The 18,406-nt window shown below is 43.7% G+C and overlaps 1 protein-coding gene across 2 annotated transcripts in view; it reads right to left on the bottom strand.

The window, feature by feature from the left end:
* Window positions 1-18,406, bottom strand: part of LOC149328643 (ornithine decarboxylase-like) — a 75,059-nt gene that overhangs the window by 41,192 nt on the left and 15,461 nt on the right. Inside the window, exon 1 of one of the 2 annotated variants that reach the window (XM_089559561.1) lies at window positions 863-962. The exons of the other annotated variant lie outside the window; for it this stretch is intronic. The gene's annotated coding sequence lies outside the window, so the exon portion shown is untranslated. Of the gene's footprint in view, window positions 1-862; window positions 963-18,406 lie in introns of those variants that run through there. 2 annotated transcript variants of the gene reach the window in all.

Here is an 18,406-nt window from a genome sequence, read left to right as displayed (position 1 = left end):
GCCACTGTTTGCAGCGCTGGTAGAGCAGGGACAACGATGTCTTGAGCTGTGCCATGAATGAGTTATGACGCGCCTGCAGCGCGAACAGGAGCCGCCGCTATCTTTGATCTAGCATAACATTGACTGGCGTGAACGAGCCTGAAAGATATGTTTCAGAAGGGTTGGCGGTGTCTTACAATCGTGTCTGCCACAGGATCCCGATAAAAGCTGCAGAAAGCGAGAGGCTCGGGTTGCGTGCGGGCATTTGTCACATGATCATATTTGAGACAGCGCACCACCCGAAGATGGAAAACACAGCGCGTGGCACACACAAGCGCTGGTACGCGAACGTAGACAGATATTTGCGTTGGATTCAGGGGACATCTAAGAGGCAATTCTGGTGTAGAATCGCAGTTTTTTGAGAAATGAATAACGGTTCGTAATCACATCTCAAGAAAAATTCTGAACATCAGCAGATCGCTACATTTCACGAGGCTTCGACTCTTAAAATATTTTAGCCAATCAGAAAAATATTTGCCATTGTAAAAGGTAAACGTAGTCTGTTGCGTCTGCTTGACATTTTCAACGCCAAAGCTACGTCGTCGGTAGTTGCACCGCGATAGTGCTTAAAGTGAACAGCATATCACAGCTATCACGGCAGCTGTTTCCTAAACTCTCCTTTCTCACTGCCTCCTAAAGAAGGAATCGCCAGTTTTTATCAATCGTATTACTTTCTTTAATTCAATATTAACTTCTATGTTTCTCTGGATGCTTTTCACCGAAGGATATGCGTGGCATGGGGACCAATGTTATCAGATCAGATATATACACCCGCTGAAACAAAACCACTATCGTAATCAATCAATGTCCTTTGTTTACGCACCTGCCCGTCGGAGCAGCCTGAGCTCTCTCAGTCCGCGGCTGCGAAGTTCTGACGGCTGGAATCCTGGGCGGCACAGGACACCCAGGGGAGGAGGGGAAGGGGCGGGGAGGGGGGGGGGGGGGGGGGGTGCGTCACGGGAAAATGCACGCTGGGGACGCGCAATTCATAGAGGTGTGCTGGTATCGAGGCTAAGCATGCCACTTCTAGTAAGCTGGGAGGAGGGGAGAGGTGCATGCTATACCCTCAGCTGTCTCCCCCAAAGTCATTGGTGCCATCTGGGCTGCATAGAACACCCACCAAGGTTTAGCAGCTGCGACCCATATTCCTTGTGCTTCGTGAATGACAAACAACGGCAAAGGACGATCTGCTGCGAGTTGCTAGATCTCGCTCCCGTGCCAATGCGCCCTCTTTCCGCAAATGTTCCACTCATTTGTCCTCACCTGTTCATTGCCGAAACTGCAGCATACTTTTTTATGTGCAGTATATCCGAATAATTCTTCCTGTCGCCTTTTACGCGTTCATTGTTCATTATTATCATACCCCGTTCTTGCTTGGCGTGTTGGACAAAAAGGTCAAAGAGCGGACCTCAGTTCGGAATCAAAACCATGAGCAATAAATTTTCGTGTCCTTACCCCCTCTCACTAGCCTCTCTCTCTTGGCAGTGTTTTTCGACCCTGAGAACTGACTGGGCTGCGTCACTCTGTTCCGGCTGTTCTCAAAAGGTATTTTACGCGCAAAATGCGGAGCGAGCGCGCAGTGATCTACCCCTGTCAGGGGTCGTGTTCACTGGCAGGCATGTACAGAATGACATTCCACAGGTACAAGGCATTGCGGAAAGTGTCACAATCTGATTACATTTTCTTTTCGTTTTTTGCTAGCATGTTAAGAACACCTGTGGTCTATTCCATCGTTGAGAGCTGATAAAGGAATTAAATGCTCTGTAGGACCTGCCAATTGCACTCACGCCCATTTCATCTGCCATGCTAACTGTAGCCTTTGCACTGGTACTCGCGGGATCTGTTGCATGTTTAGGTCTCCAGTAGGTAGCTGAAGATTTTGACGAGTCTGTGCTTGATATTACCGCCATAGAATCAAAAACACAACATCATAACACTGACCCAGCGCTGCGCACATTAGTGTAGGATGGCATTTCCCTTAGCATCAATGACGCTAAGGGATGACTTCTCGCGTTCGTGTGCATCCGTATGTAGCAGCCATTGTAGATCAGGCATGCACCTTTCTTCTCTGGCCTCAAGCGCATCTAAATTGAAGACCTCGAAGGCACTCATGGCTCTCATATCTTAAGCCCGATATAACTGACTGCGACACTTGTGCCGCTGAGCACGTGTAGGTGCTATATGATCGTGCCAGATGTGCATGGTGACCAGCGAGGATTCTAGTGACGTACCTTCTCGTTTGTGTTAGCGCGGCATTCGTCGTTACATGCGATTTCACGCAATCCCTGCTAGCATCCGAAGTACTTCCGAGTGTTATCAGTCAGGGTCTCAATTAGCCAAAATAAACAAATTCTGAACAGACTGGGTCTAAAGAATGGGCCCGAAGGAGGAGACCGTTGGCTAGTGCTGCCATTCCCTTCAGTCCTCTCCGCGGAAGAGGACAAACAGTCTGGTGATTTTGTGCTGCAGGCCAGTTTGCCGACGGGAAGATTAGACCTATCATAAATATAATCATCTTCATCATCATTCCAGCCGCGGCCACCTGATGCCCGCAAACTTCTTAACCTCACTCACGCACCTAACTTTTAACTTTGCCCTGCTACTCTTGGCTTCTCTTGGAATCTAGTCCGTCACCCTTATCGGCCATCAGTAGTCTTGCCTTCGCATTATACGCATTATAACCTACTCTGCTGTCTTCCTTTCTCATAACGTTGCATCTATCATTTTGTTTCCATAGCACACTGTGTAGCTGTCAATTGAAGTTGAACCCGTTTTGTAAGCCTCCACGTTTCAACCCGCATAGGTGAGTACCGGTAAGATACAGCTGTTATATTCTTTCCTCTTGATGGATATGTGCATACTGCCATGCATGATTTGACTTTACATGGCAAATTTGCTAAATCCGATAGTTATTCTTCTAGTGTTTTCCCTTTCGCGGTCTGGATTTCCGGCCAGAAATATGAACACGGGTAGAAATTGCTTTCAGAACACGGTGTTCTATCCAAAAGTAGCTTGACGCTCCCTTTATTAAAACACGCAGTGCACCGCATAAAACAATAACGTCTTTTCCATCTCCCAATAAAATCAAACACTTTTCGGCTGGCGCGCAGCCGCAATACTGACAGTGTGCAGATACTGCTGTTGAAACGTGCTACTTCATCTAAAAGATGATGCGAGCTGGCTGGCTTTAATATATGAAACATACCTCTGAAATACATAACCTGAGTTTACTCACAGATTAAAACTGACTTCTCTATTAAGGATTCGAAAGGCGGCCGTATAACAAAAAACACAAAAGTAAAATCAAACATTACTAATACGCGAGTGTTTTAAAGCCGTACTTTCGAGCGACTAACTTTGGATGCGGCCGGATGCGCGCAGGATGAATAACCACAAGCCATATGCGGACGCATATGGTACAGCATGCGAGATCATCAACCGCCCTTATTTAATTGCAACAAAAAATGTTCGTACCATTATGCTCCTGCCAGCAAGCTACAAGGATGAGCAGAAAGTGTGTGAGATTTCGACAAAAACATGGCTGATTCACAGATAGGTACGCAGCATAGACCTTTTTTTCCTCACAAATTCTATCCTCTCTTCAGTGGGCTGCATCAGTTAGGGGCATATTGCTGTATATTGCGATCAGGTGCGTTCTGCCGAAGCTTTACCCAAATAACACTAATCTTATCCAGAACTGCCATCCAAACGTTATAAACGCCTTTCGCTTGATGCGGCAGCGAATAATATCGTATTTTGATGAACTGGCCTGTGAAAATGACAATCGGTGCTTCTCGCTAAATCTAGTGTATGCGGATGACTGAGTAACAAACACAGATCAAATAAACGAACATACCATTTGTCAAAGCTGCGATATTGTACTTTTGGGTTCAATGACGAGTAAAATATATCTTCCCGATAATGCTCTGCAACATCGGAGATCGGGAAAGAGGCCACGGATTTATGTACAGAGATGAGCGCCTTAATGAGTGCGAGGTGTTCATAACGTTGGGATTGGAGTTTTGGATTGAATTAAAATGTTGTATATGTTTTTTTTCCCTATTATAGAGTAATATGCGCCCACCTGATACAGACCAGAGAACGATGAGGTGAAATTTATATACGAGGGGGGACCCAAAAGAAACCGAACTGAGAGCGCGCTGCCATTCGTAGACGTAGTAGAGAGTTTTACTGCTAGATGGGGTTAGTAGAGACCTTCACAAAACACCTGTGCAGACGACATCAGTTTGTAGGTAAACATTTGAGCGTAGTGTTGTGTTTCGCTTGCAGTGATTTTGTTCCGCCTGCGAAATCTTTATGGCAAATTTAAAACAACAAAGAGTGTGTTTGAAGTTTTGTTTCGTGCTTGAAAAATCAGCAACAGAAGCTTACCAAATGTTGCAAAAAGGGTTTTAAAGAGGATGCTATGAGCAGCACACAAGTTTTTGAGTGGTTTGGGCGCTTCAAACGTGGTGAGATGAATGTTGAGGACCATGCTCGTTCTCGGCGTCCTTCAACGTCTCGAAACGAAGAAAACGTTGAAAAAATCCGTCAGAAATGAACGAATATTGTCGTTCCACGATCGACCAAATTTCAGAACAGACAGGTGTGAGTTGCAGCTCGTCTCAGCGAATTTTGACAAAGCAGTTGCAAATGAGACGTGTTTCCGCTAAATTTGTTCCTCGCATTCTCACACAGGATCAAAAGAACATTCGATTGAATTTGAGCCGGGATTTAAAAAAAGAGATTGAAAGTGATCCAAACTTCTTGACCAAAGTTCATTACAGGTGATGAGAGTTGGTATTACGGGTATGACCCAGAAACTAAGCAAGCGTCAAGCCAGTGGAAGTAGCCCAATTCTCCGAGACCAAAAAAAGCAAGACAGTTGAAGTCGAATGTGAAGACAATGATCATTGTCTTTTTTGATGTTCGGGGAATTGTGCACCAAGAATTTGTTCCCTTGGCCAGACTGTTAACCAGCACTTTTATTTGGAAGTTTTAAGACGTCTGCGAGAGGATGTGCGAAGGAAACGCCCGGAACTTTGGCGATCAGGTGACTGGTTCCTTCATCACGACAGTGCCCCCCCACACACTGCCTTACGAATAACCCACTAATTAGCCTCTCGGGGATGGACTGTAGTTCCCCACCCTCCATATTCACCAGACCTACCCCGTGCGACTTTTTTCTGTTTCCGATAATGAAGAAAAGTGTAAAAGGGAAGCGTTTCGGTGATGTGGAGGCCGTACAAAGAGCTTCGCAAAGGGCACTGGACGATATCAACGTCGAAGAGTTCCAGAGATGCTTCAAACAGTGGGAAAAAAGACTTGATAAGTGCATCGCATTTCATGGGGAGTACTTTGAAGGTGACTGAAGGAATTTTTTGCAAGAGTTAATAAACAAAGTTTTTATACAAAAATCCGGTTTTTTTTTGGGTCCCCCCTCGTATCAATCAACTCGACACAAGCACAGCTCTTTCGCAGAGTTTAGAGAAGCGCTCTTATCATCCAATTAATGCTGTTCAGCGTCGGATGACGTGGTCGAGCTTATTGTCCTATCTGTACGGAGATGACGGCAGATACAGACCGTATTCTATGCTGATGCAATGCTGCCATTACCTGCCCTTATTCTCCTTACCCTCACTCTTACTCATGAAGGGCTTGCCTCGACTTGTACTCATTAGCAGACGAAGAGGCCTTAGCATGCGCTTTTACGGCGGCACCTGTTACGAGCACGTTTGCTGCCTATGCGGCCTCGGCGACGCTGGCGTAACATGGAACAGAAACTGAGAGCCAACTTGAGTGGCGCCGATCGATTCCCGATTGATTTATGAGGCCCTCTAGGCTCAGAGTCACAAACTGGGTTTCGCACCTTTCGGGTTTCGCACTGTGTGTAATAGTGTGCGGTTAGGCGTACTTATTATAATGAAGCTTTGAGTTACTACTATTTTTTCCTATGCTTTTTCGGAGACTGCAGACCAACTTTAGGGGCCTCGATTAAAGGCACTGCAAACGATTACAGTGGCTCTAGCCTCGAGGCATCAGCTGCGCTTGAGCGGCGAATGAGCATGCAGAAATTCAAATTTCCATCTCTGGATCACGTGTTACAGAGGCTTATTAACGGTCAGTCAGTTTTTCTCCCTGAGCCCTAGCACTAATCTCCAGTTATCATAACAGTTAAGAATGCAGACTACGAGTAACGAAGAGAGAACTCGTAGAGCTTTCATTCGTGCCAGGGAAAACGATATCTCTGTGAAAGCTGCACTGTACCACACCCACATTTCAAGCAGTACACACGCTGTCCCGTCCACTTACACCACATCCCCACCAACGTTGCGTTTTCAAGGCTCCCATATATTCAATCTCGCTCGTGTCCACCTGGTCGACATACGAGATATTTAGCTCCTACTGTTATCCGCGACTGCGGCGGCAAAGCTGGGCCCGCGCAGTGGCAGGCGCACACCCTTCAAAGCCGTCTGTGCCTGCGCGGCTGATACTCTGAAAATACGGTTTGCGGTAACGGATCGCGGATCACGCTAAGGAAAACCTCTGTATTGATTTTCGATACTAGGTATACGCGGCCGTCGTTTCAATTGCCGACAGGCTGGAAAAGTTTTCAGGCGGCCATCAAGGACGCTTTGAGTTTTGAACCCAAGGTTATCTTCACTTCACTTTAATACCCTAAAGACCCTCGTTAGAGGGTATTACATAAGGGGTGGGGCACACAGAAATGAAAAACATATAATATATAGTAACATATGAGTTGTAAGTTATACAAATATAAGATTTTCACTCAGCAAGTACACGCGTGATTCCTTCCAGGAACAAAGATTTGCATGTGATAGCAGCAAGTTCTCGGGTAAGGCCGTTCCAGTTGTTCACAGTCCGGGGGAAGAATGATGAAGAAAATGTAGTGGTGCAGGCGCGAGGTCTTGACAGTTGCTGCTGATGGCCGGTGCGAAGGGAGAGGTGCGTGGTGGTGGTGCGCAGATGTAGGGTCGCTGTCGTAGCTCAGAGTAAAAAAGCTTGTGAAACAAACATAAACTAGCAATGTAGCGGCGATGAGCAAGGGTAGGTATAGCTTGACTGTGATTTGAAGGATGATATGCTGATATCAAAGGAATACGAGGAATGAATGAATCTAGTTGCTCGGTTTTGGACTGCTTCAATTGAATGACAGATATATGCTTGTTTCGGAGACTAGATGGGAGATGCGTTTAAACTGGCCTCCGTACTATGTTAATATTTAATGTGGCGGTTAAGCTTGTAGGTTCAGATAAATCTCCAAGCATCTTATAGAGTATGTAGAAGACAACACTCGCAAAGACAAGCGGAGTTTTCTTTGAACTCACAAGGAAACGCCGGAGTATGGCCATCGTGGTCCACCGCCCTCTTGTGCTTCATGACTTCGCCGTCGAAAGAGCTCCCTTCGGGACCCAGGCCATTCCTTCATCAACTATGCATACGCAGCGTGGACGGCCGGACTCTCTTGACGTTGGCGATTTCAGTGGGCTTTGCTTGCGTATAACTCAAGACCTTCACGTACCGACGTTCACTAAGTTTTTCCGAGCGCGTTTTCGGCCGATGAGTCTCCTACTACAGCCCAGCCAGCGAGTGCGTTACGGCGATCTCAAAGCCGCGTGCCTCGTGATGCTTACGAAAAAATTGCCTGGACCCTATAAGCAATTTAAGAGCGAGGAATTCGAAAGCACCCTAATTCAATTCATATTCTATTCTAATTCTGCTCCAATTTCATTTTAACTCTTTTCAAATTATGTTCTAATTTATTTCCTTTCCTTTCTAGCTCTTGCAGCTGTTACTACTAGCACCGACTATTTCTGAATGAAAATTAATATTTTCCTGCATTTCGCGCGTTACACTGATTAGACCGTTTCCCTGTTTTCGTGTCACCGCATTTTCGTATCGACGAGCCGTTTAATGATTTCGCATTAAGTACAGTACACGGCGAGAGGCTGAGGCGAACAGGTCCAGCGGGTCGCTAACAGCAGCAGGTAATGCAAAGAACGACACTGAAGGATGTCTATCCTGAGACAATCAATAGAACATACCGGCCTTTCCTTATGGTTCGACTGCCCATACCAAACAAATCTGAACAAAATCATTTATGAACAAGAAAGAGTAAATGAGCGCAATGATTTTTTCGTATTGTAAGATTTGAGCATAATAATCAACGTATCCGCAGATCTCCCGTCAGCACTACTGCGTTTTCCTCCTGCCAACGTTTTTGCTATCAACAAAATCGTTCACCATTGGTTTTATACGTCAGTCTTAACATCTCAATGCGACCAATGGAAACAATATAAAAGAAACATTTTCGTGTGTATGGAGAGAATAGACCACTACTTTCAGTATTTATATTGCAGTACCTTACAGTTTTCTAATATTCAAAATTTTTGTCTAGGAATGTTTTACATGGTGTTAAGCACCTGCAGAGCCCAATGATTTTCCAGCGTGACTCGCAAGCTTACCTCTAGTCTTTCCCTCAGGATCTTCTTCAAAACTTCCCTTGATATCGAAGCCGTGCTTACGAGCTATACGGAGGCGGCTTCGCAAGTTTCTTTCCTAGATTCTTCCTTTCAACTGCTAAAGCTTCCTGCGCGACTGGATTTATATTGAAGGGCTAGAGCCCATCTGTTGGATAATGCATGAGCGCCTCAGTTGCAGTAAAATATATGGCAGGCCCCACCTTATGCCGGATGTGCGTTAGGCATTGAACTACACAACGAGTGCAAAAGCTGAACCACGAACAATGTACACATCATTACCGGCCGTCTTTATGATACAGGGTCAGGACACATGCCCTGACGTCACTCGGCGCTGCAAGCTGTGCTCGAATGAAACATCAGCACGGCAGATATCCGTTCAAACGGCACATCCGGACAAGACCTGTGCATGCTGTGGAAGGAAACGACGCAGTTAGTCCGATTATTGCAATCCTCTACAAATTGCGAGAGAATTGACTCAGGTTAAAGAATGATTAAGAAAGCAAGTGCATTGGCTTTCAAGGGAGAACGGCGTCCAGTACACTAGACACTGGGATTTAATTGTACCAATAGGATTCTTCGCTATGAAGCATAGACTCTGGTTGCAATTTTTCCGCTTCGTCGCCAGAGTCCGAATTGACATCAAGGTCTGACTTGTCTCCAAAAAAAGTTCATGGATTTCCTTATTAGTGGGCATCTTTTCCGCCATGAAAACAACCAAATTGTGCTCAAAATCATGTTACTTCCGCAACATATCCGCATTAGGTTGTTCCTATCACAACATTGGGAGTTCTGTGTTTTTGGTGCCAAACAATACTGAAAGTTAAACATAACCTACTTGCATGGGGATTTGAACAACACGCGCAAATTCAATGCAAGTGACTAGTGCACAGGACATAAAAACATTATCGCATTACTCAAAAACTTATCACGACTAGGAAAACATTTGACGACAATGTTTCAAATATGGTGTTTAACTGGCAATAATTTATTTATTGGAACGGCATGAAGAGAAAACGTTAAAAGAAATTACTTTCTTGCAGGTTGCCCGTGGTGGTATGCTCGTGGAAGACGCGAGTATTCTGTGTTACCCTTCTTAGGAAATGCAGCCGAAATAGGAACTGTCATGATCGAGATATTCTTCCTCCCTCCGGATGCCGTGAATACGATTTAGGTTTTCATTTAGGCTCTCTATTGCTTTTTCCTATCGCTTTGTTTACTTATGTACAATGCAGTGGTAACTGCTATAAGACACTCTAAGACAGACACTATGAAACACTGCACTATAAGACAGACCAGCTCATACTAAACGATGCTTTTCACAAACTTACCGCATAGCGCGACATCTGGGAAATGTCAATCAACTTTCAAAAAACCGTCTTGAAAGTTGAAAGTTGAAAGTTTATTGAGTAATACAATAAATGTTACAATTGTATACAGCGAGAGGTCCCATGGTACAAGACCGCGGGCGGGACCTCCCATGAAAATAAATTTCAATATGCAACATAATATAAAATACACAACACATTAATTAGCGACGAAACAGAATAAATATGGGCACATAATGTAATATTAGTTACTGAAATATTTAAATACAAACAATGTAATGCACGATAATGTAAAATAAAACACAGATGCCGCGATACATAGAATCAATAACATAACAAAAAAATCACAAATTAAGAAGGAAAAGCTTTAGTTTGACCTTGAATAAAGAAAGCGTATTAGTTTGTTTGACGTCTATGTTCAAAGAATTCCAAAATGATACGGATGAAAAATGAAGGCATTGTTTGCCGTAGTTAGTTCTGACCTTAGGTAGTAAAAAGTTATTACGCATCGCAAAACGTGTGACGATGTTGCTCATGATCGTGCCGAGAGAAAATATGCTTAGCGGGAGATAATGATGAAGAATCTTAAAGAATAGGATACCAAGGTTGTAAAAATAAAGGGCCGAGATAGGTAGAACGTTTAAATCTATGAACAAAATGCGGGAGGGTGACATTCGAGGGGTATTGGTTATGATGCGCATGGCTTGCTTTTGCAGTTTTATTAAAGGCCAGAGATGAATATGATAGGCGTTACCCCAAGATGAGATACCGTAGTTTAAGTGGCTGTGGATGAATGCGCAGTAAAGAGATAATAAAGTTTGGACTGGAAAATAGCTTCGGGCTTTAATTAGTGCGCGTAACCCATAAGAAATTTACTTGCACGTTTCAGCTACATGATGATGGAATTTTAAGTGAGGGTCAATGATAACACCAAGAAAAGAAACGCGATCTTGCGGTGAAATAGCAGTAGAATTGAGGTATAGAAGTGGTGTGATGGGCAATGACTTCTGAGGGGGATGTAAAATCTGAAAACAAGTTTTAGTGACGTTCACGGACAGGCGGTTAATGTGGCACCAACGCTCAAGAGAATTAAGATCATTCTGTAGGTTAAGAATCAGCTGATTAATGTCCTGGTGCGATGATAGCATGGTAGAGTCATATGCGTATAGTATACTATTGCAATTCTTTAAACAGGATGGTAAATCATTAATGTAGAGTAAGAACAATACAGTCTTCATGAGGATAACACGGAAAAGAAGAAATCCGCTCATAGTCGATTATTCTCCCTCCAACAACATTTTTTCCGAGGTAGAACACTACAAATATCTTCGTCTATTGATCACTAACACCCTTGACTGGACCAGACACAATTCGGGTTTCAAGCTAAGCAAACCACAACCTTTTCTCTCTGAGGCATGCACTGATGTTCTGCACACCCGAAGTTTGGCTTCTAGCCTACAAATCAATTGTTCTCAAAATACTAAAGTATGCGGTCGGTCTTAATTTAGGACCTGTTCACGAAAACAAAGAGTGAAAAATTTTAAAAACTACAAGAAAGCAGCCTATCTTGTTTACAATAGTTATGGACGTACTTACATCATTGACTAACGGGTTGCATAAAGCTGGTTTTATTCCATTAAGCGAAAGGAATCGCGTCTCTCGACTCAAATTTTTGTGCCAACGTGACTAGGGTAGATGTGCAGGCTAGTTGGTGAACCATGATTCTTTAAAACAGCCCAAAACACAAGGACACAGATAGAAAAGATAGTCTTTTCTATCTGTGTCTTTGTCTTCTGCGCTGTTTTAAGGAACTTGTAAACGTTCAATTCAAGAATAACCTTGGTGATTTAATATCCTTTTCTTTAGGTTACAGCATTAGACAGCTACGTTCTGACCATTACCCCTTTTGGCCCTCGTAAAAATTACTTCAAATATTCTTTTCTCCCAACAACAGCAACCCCCTGGAATCAGCTTACCAACTACGAAATTTTACAGCAATCTGGTGCATCATTCAATACAAGTCTAAGTTTTCCCTGATTTCTGCTTTGTTGTTGCATTTCGTTGTACTTGCTCATCAGGTTTAAATAGTTTTGTTTATGACTATTTGCAATAGTTGCACTGAAATCCCTTGTAGGGTTGCAGAATTTATAAATAAATAAATAAACTATCACTGAGTGCCTTACGGTCATACTTAAGCTTTGTTTATCTCGCTCGCTGTCGGCGACTTGACTTAGTGTTCTCGTGATTACGGACACAAAATGCTGTCTGCTTTCGACAAATATTTCTGGTGTTCTCAATACGAACAACGTCGAAAATAAAGAAAGAGGCTCATCATCGAATTCTGCCATCATTAGCCATGCGCGCATCCTGGTTGGTATCAGAAGCTAAATGTGCCCCTGTGTGTTCCACCCCTCAGGAAGGAAGGTTATCAAATCACTGATACATATGTGTTCTGTCGAAATATAATTACAAGAAAGAGAACAGAGAAGGCCAGCATGATCTAGATTAGAAATTATAGAGCTTGCTCAAACCATTTGCACAAAAATCTTTATAACCATATAAAAAGCTGGGCCCTGAAATGGACAAGGGAAAGCGTTGAATGCTTTTCGCCAACGTGTGCATCAAACTACCCCAAATAACAGCCTTCTAGGCTAAAGCGAAGACCTTAATAACGGCGATTGTTATGGGTTGTGAGACTGGATAGTTTATTTATTTATTTATTCATTCATTTATTTATGCAAGCACCCCACAGGTTTTACAATTGGAACATTGTGTGAGGGGAGGGGTTACAATATTTTGCAGACCAAAGATGTTACAAAGCGAAAGAGCACGAAAGTAAACAATATCAAATACATTGGACTTCAAATGATTATTAAAACGTACTTGAAAGAAAAACGTATTGTATTGACACAGAAGAAAAAACAGCAAACGAATAGCGGCACTGCATGGATTCAGCTTACACGTTACGAACATAATGTATGTACTATATCATGGATGCCTAAAGGTGGTCAATTCGTTTTTGAGCATTAATGGGTCACGTATGGTGGCAATGCAGTCCGGATGACCATTCCAACACTTAGTAGCACGTTGCAAAGCAGAAGAATTAAACGCAAGTTGGTTGGTTGGTTTATGGGGTTTAATGTCCCAAAGCGACTAAGGCTATGAGAGACGCCGTAGTGGAGGGCTCAGGAAATTTCGACCACCTGGGGTTCTTTAACGTGCACTGACATCGCACAGTACACGGGCGTCGAATTTCTCCTCCAAAGAAATTCAGCCGCCACGACCGGGATCGAACCCGCGTCTTTCGGGCCAGCAGCCGAGCACCATAGCCACTGAGCCACCGCGGCGGCAAGTGTTCGGCCGAATAGACGTTGGAAGCTTATCTTATTGTGTAGGCGACGTGAAGTGTGCATTGGGCATGTAAGTGGCAGTGTTGACGCGTGACGACTGCATATTAGTTTCTGTTGTGAGCAAAGAAGTTCGATATCCCTACGTGTCTGTAAACTTGTTAGCGATAAAGATAGCTTGATGCTTGTTGCGCTGGAATGAAGCTTGTAGGCGTGAGAAATAAAACGCACTGCAAGGTTCTCAATCGCTTCGAAGGAATGAATTAAATAAGCCTGAAGTGCTGACCATATAGCTGATGCATATTCTAGTTGGGGACGCAGAAATGTTAAGTATGCTAGCTTGCGGGTGGAAACAGATGAGCTATGAAGATTTTTCTTCAGGCAGCCAATCATGCGCGATGCTTTAGCAGCTGTGTTTTGAATATGTTCCGCTCAAGATAGATAGTGAATAGCGAGTTTGAACGCTCCCGGCTAACTGTCATAATTTTACATTTGTCGGCATTAAATGTCATTTGCCATAATGTGCACCAGCAAGTTACGCATTCAAGGTCCTGCTGAAGAATTACATGGTCAGTGGTTGAGCGGATTTGCGATTGAATATGTACCCTAACAAAGAACAACAAAAAGTTCAAAGAAATTACAGCTCTCTTCACGGGCTCGCAGTATCTACATACAGGCTTTGCGGAATATTTAGTTGGCTCAGATAAACAGTAAAAATTTGTTTTTGAACAATAGTTAGCCCCTACGGGGGCAGACTTCATTGCTGTAAATGCGGTACTAGCACAGCGCTTAGGCGAATGCTTTTGCAGTGCAGTCAAACGTGAACTGCAGAGCATACATATATAATGTATTCAGGACAACTTGCTATGCAGTCGTGTAATGCATGTGGAGCCGCTAATTCCGCATACACAGGTGTGCAAGAACGACAAACAGTACGCTCCGGCAATAAGATTAGACTGACGCAATACATTACACAAAAGGAGAGACGTAAGATGCTTGCGCTAATATGAAAATTTGAAACACACGACCTTCCTGGCAGTGAACCTCTTAAATTCTAGAATGGCCTTCTTAAGAGGTCGTGCCGGCATAACCACGTTCTACTTATTAATCGCTTTATTGCCACAAGTGCCTGAACGCATTTTGTGTGCCAGCGTCTGATGCCGACTGTACGGTCATGGCTGAAGATGAGAGAAAAAACAGCGCATCGCACGTCTACACGCCGTGCGCGCTGGGTGTTCGCTCGTATGTTTCCGACGACACACTGCCTCATTTTACACCTCTTTCTCAATCTTTGCCCTAATAAACTTCAAAAGCATCATTGTCCATCCAAGTAATGCAAAAAAGAATTCTGCCTCTAATCGATAAATCCGTGGGTCCTCAGCGCAAAGACTGGCTGAAAATGGGACAAGAATGGCAGTCAGCGCAAAGTTGATTTGCCTAAGCCGAGCGTTATTCCATATAGCTATTAATTGTCAAGCAGCTGTGAAGTATCTTGAGGCGTTCTTTGAACATTCTGATGCAAATAGTCAAACCTTCTGTTGATTACCAAACCCTTGCTTTTAAAATATGTCGTGCGCTCACACCGTATCTAAAACTGCCGTAGAAGACCAAAGGGACATGCTTTTCGACTATAAATGGGATAAAACGGCAAGCGCCTCGACCAAGAATCTGCGGATGTATTGATTTTTATGGTGCCCATTTATCACGAAAGTAAATTTTTTGAGTTCGTACGTGTATTCTGGCAGAAGAAATTCGCTTGTCCAAAAATTGTAGGTTAGCTTGAGTATACATTGGAGGTTGCGGAAGCTACCGAGAGTAAGAGTAATAAGGAGAATCGACCGTCTTTAGAGGCAGTCAGTAAAAGCGAGCAGGTTTCCCAATATCCACTTTTAATGGCGATTTTATGACCCCAAGCGTTAGCCAACGATGGCTGTGAGGGCACTCTGTGAGAGCAAGACACGATAAAATAGCAAAACACATTTACTCACGAGTAAGACTAAGGAATGGAGGCGAAGCCTAGGACGGCTCCGGAGTAAATGCTCGAGGATAACATCCTGTATTTTGTATTGTACATGAAAACAGAATCTCGAAAAAGTAGCTCCACACCGCCGTTGAAAAAATGAGGGAACCGCGTTGCTTTTGCTTACACATGGGTGAATTCGAGTGAAAGAGCGAGCACTTGAAAATCAACAGAAGAAAGGAGGTCGTATGTATGGAGCTGCGCCTCTTTTCTTGTTGCAACGGTATTTGGTGCCAGAATGACTGCCAGTCTAAAGTATTGAGCTGTGGCTGTTTTTGTGCTGCATTTTTATTTGCTGGCAGGATGATTGCTTTGGTGTTTGAATGGAATGGGATCCTTGAGTGATGGTACATGAGCTAGCACGATGACCTGGCGCTCAGATAAGGAGCACAGTGGAGGGACAGACAAAAAAAGAACAGGGTGCGATCAGGTTTGGGTTCGATCCAGGCCAAGTTCGATGAACGGTGCGGCGAAGGTCAGAGTGGCTTTTGTGTGATCCTTCTCCACAGTGTTCACTGACTAAGTTACCGGGTCCGGAAAACCGCAAGCGCTCACAGATTTTCCAATTATGAAGCTCGCGTAAAAGGCACACGTTTGTGTTCGTGCAAAGGTGGCAACGATCCGCGTAAAAATTTCTCTCTTTTTCGGCTTTCATAAGATAGCTTTCTTCTACCAGGCTTCAGTAGCGAATCCGGAACGCCGTTTAAACTTTCTTGTAACTGTTTTGGCCGGCGTTCATACTTGCCTTCTTGAACTAAAAGGAAAAACTTTAAATGTAGTGAAGTTCTTCATGTTTCAAGGCAGAAGCTCGTGTAAGTTGTTACAACAATCTAAAAAAGGTAAATAAGCGCAAAACACGGGACAAAGGAAGAAAACGACGCACAACGCACTGGATGTTTGATGAACAAGTCAAATACACGATCTCATTTCGTATGTGCGTGGCCTTTCTCGTGGACGTGTCCAACATTCTTGGAGAAATATTTTAAATATTAAAAAAGTGCAGCAAAATCTTTCTTTCAAAGTTTTTCCATCGCTTGCAACGAACAGTTAAGACTGCCTTATAAAACCAATCGGGAACGCTTTTGACGATATCAAAATTGTTAGGAGCCAAAAAATATGCACTCCTGCAGACAGGAGATCTGGGGATGTATTGACTGCCACAGTGGAATATTCCAATATATAACTAAGTTGTGATCCTAAAATCTTTGCCGTTCAAAAATGCTTTTCTTCAGAATTGTTGGGTCTGAAACAATAGTAGTACAGCGCATTTTTTAAGTCAATATAGCGCATAATGTGAAACTTTTCGTATGGAGCGACAAACAAGCGTAAGAATACCCCGCTACCTTCGATGAGCTCCACTTTTTTTTTGTAGAAGGAGCATCTCCTTTACTACCTCGAACTTGTGCACCATTCCATGCTTTTCAGTCGATAACCTCTGCACTTCTCTTGTTGCCTCTAACGGGCAAAACAACTGCGCAGTTTGCTATCGAAGGACTTGCTGTGCTTCTGTCGTTCGTTCGCGAAAAAGTGGCTTACAGCTCTTTTGCCTGCAAGCGCATTCGCCGGATTGGTGGAGAATTTTTTATGCCGCTTAAGCGACACTTGCATTGTGTTTTTCGCTTTTAAAGCTTTTCGAAAGAACAGCCGCTGCCACAGAAGCACTTGTCACGTGGCCCTGAACAAGGAAGCCTTCAAACCAAGGGACTGCTTTCTCTGACCTTCCTTCAGCTGTTTTGAAAGCGACATTTGTTTGACGGATACAGCAGCCTTTTTGAAGGCCATTTTTCCCACTTCCACGGCAGTTTTCAGATATAATACTGCTCGCTTTTGCTCTGTTTTTTGCTCTGATGATTCTGGGCTTCCCATTCATGACATCTGGCCAATGTTTTGGAATGGATGCTGTTGTGCTAAAGTTAGTCGCTTATTAGGAACATTTGCGGTCGCCACGCGCATTTCCCAACATCAAAACATAGTGTAGAGCAACCGCAGGCCTCTAACAAAGCATTCTGTTTCACAACTACAGAGTCGCATTCCGATGCGACCACGAAAACGCTGGCATTGACTGCACTGCGCTTTACACCTGGTAGCAATTTCTTGAGTCGGGATATAACAGCACTGATTATCCAAAACATTGAGGCCTCTTAACAACACTCTATGGCTTTTAACCTCCTAGCGCACACATTTTCCCTTGAAAATGGTACCAAAATACTTAGAACCCGCGCCACAATCTCCCATCAAAGGAAAGGAAATGAATTGGACGAGCCCTTCTCACCTTAAACCGGACACATAGTGCCAGAAAATACAAGACCAGCCGGACTCGTAATGGGTCAGAAATGACACCCTGCTTATGACGAGCTTGATTCGTCCAAGACTTCTAGACGGTTGCACAGATTTTTCACGCAATAATACATCCTAGTCGTTCTCTATTATAGGCATCAAACCCTTAGCTGCGTCTGGACGTATTTTTTTACCCTGCCTCATCAGGCCGCATACGATAATTTTCAGCTTTCGATGTTTAAACTAGCTTTTAGCTCCGCTTCGTTGCCAATATTTACTATCACTATAGAAAACAATGTTTTGGTCTGGCTGTATTATGGCTCATCAGGCAGCAGTTCTCAAGCAGTTATGGGTGCTTATACATGACAGACAGCGTAGCTGTACGGAGTACCGAATTCTCTAATGCGCTATTCCGCCATTCTTTTCACAGTTTTGAGGTAACTATGTACTTGTATATTTAAGCTAATGTTTCTTGCTATCGAAAAATCTATTTTTAAAGCATTGAGAGTGAAGCTACTATATTATTATCACTAATTAAGGTACCAGAACATCATTACGACGGCATACTACGCTTTGCCAACGGAGCGTTACCGCCTAACCTGCTAGGCAAGCCTCGAAAGAGTATAGGAATCGGTGAAGCCTTAGCTTGCGAAGGCAAGAGGAAAATGGTAGAGTAGTGTTTAAGTTTGGTATACACGTAGCGGCTGTAAGTTCAGACGAGGCTGCATCCGAATCATTGGGGATATTGTCTCGTGGGGCGTATACGTGAGAAAGCAATTTCAACAACTAGAAACCGGAAACGGAAACCGATACTCGACCGCTTGGCAGCGGCTTAGAGATATCACAATTACTATCATTAAAATTTTGGCGCGCGTGCGAAAAGCCTGAAAGAGT

Source organism: Amblyomma mixtum, chromosome 9 (assembly GCF_055824585.1).
Source record: "Amblyomma mixtum isolate Tamu chromosome 9, ASM5582458v1, whole genome shotgun sequence".
NCBI lineage: Eukaryota > Metazoa > Arthropoda > Arachnida > Ixodida > Ixodidae > Amblyomma > Amblyomma mixtum.
Note: the sequence above shows the minus strand (reverse complement) of the source record. Positions and strands in the feature narration are given on the sequence as shown.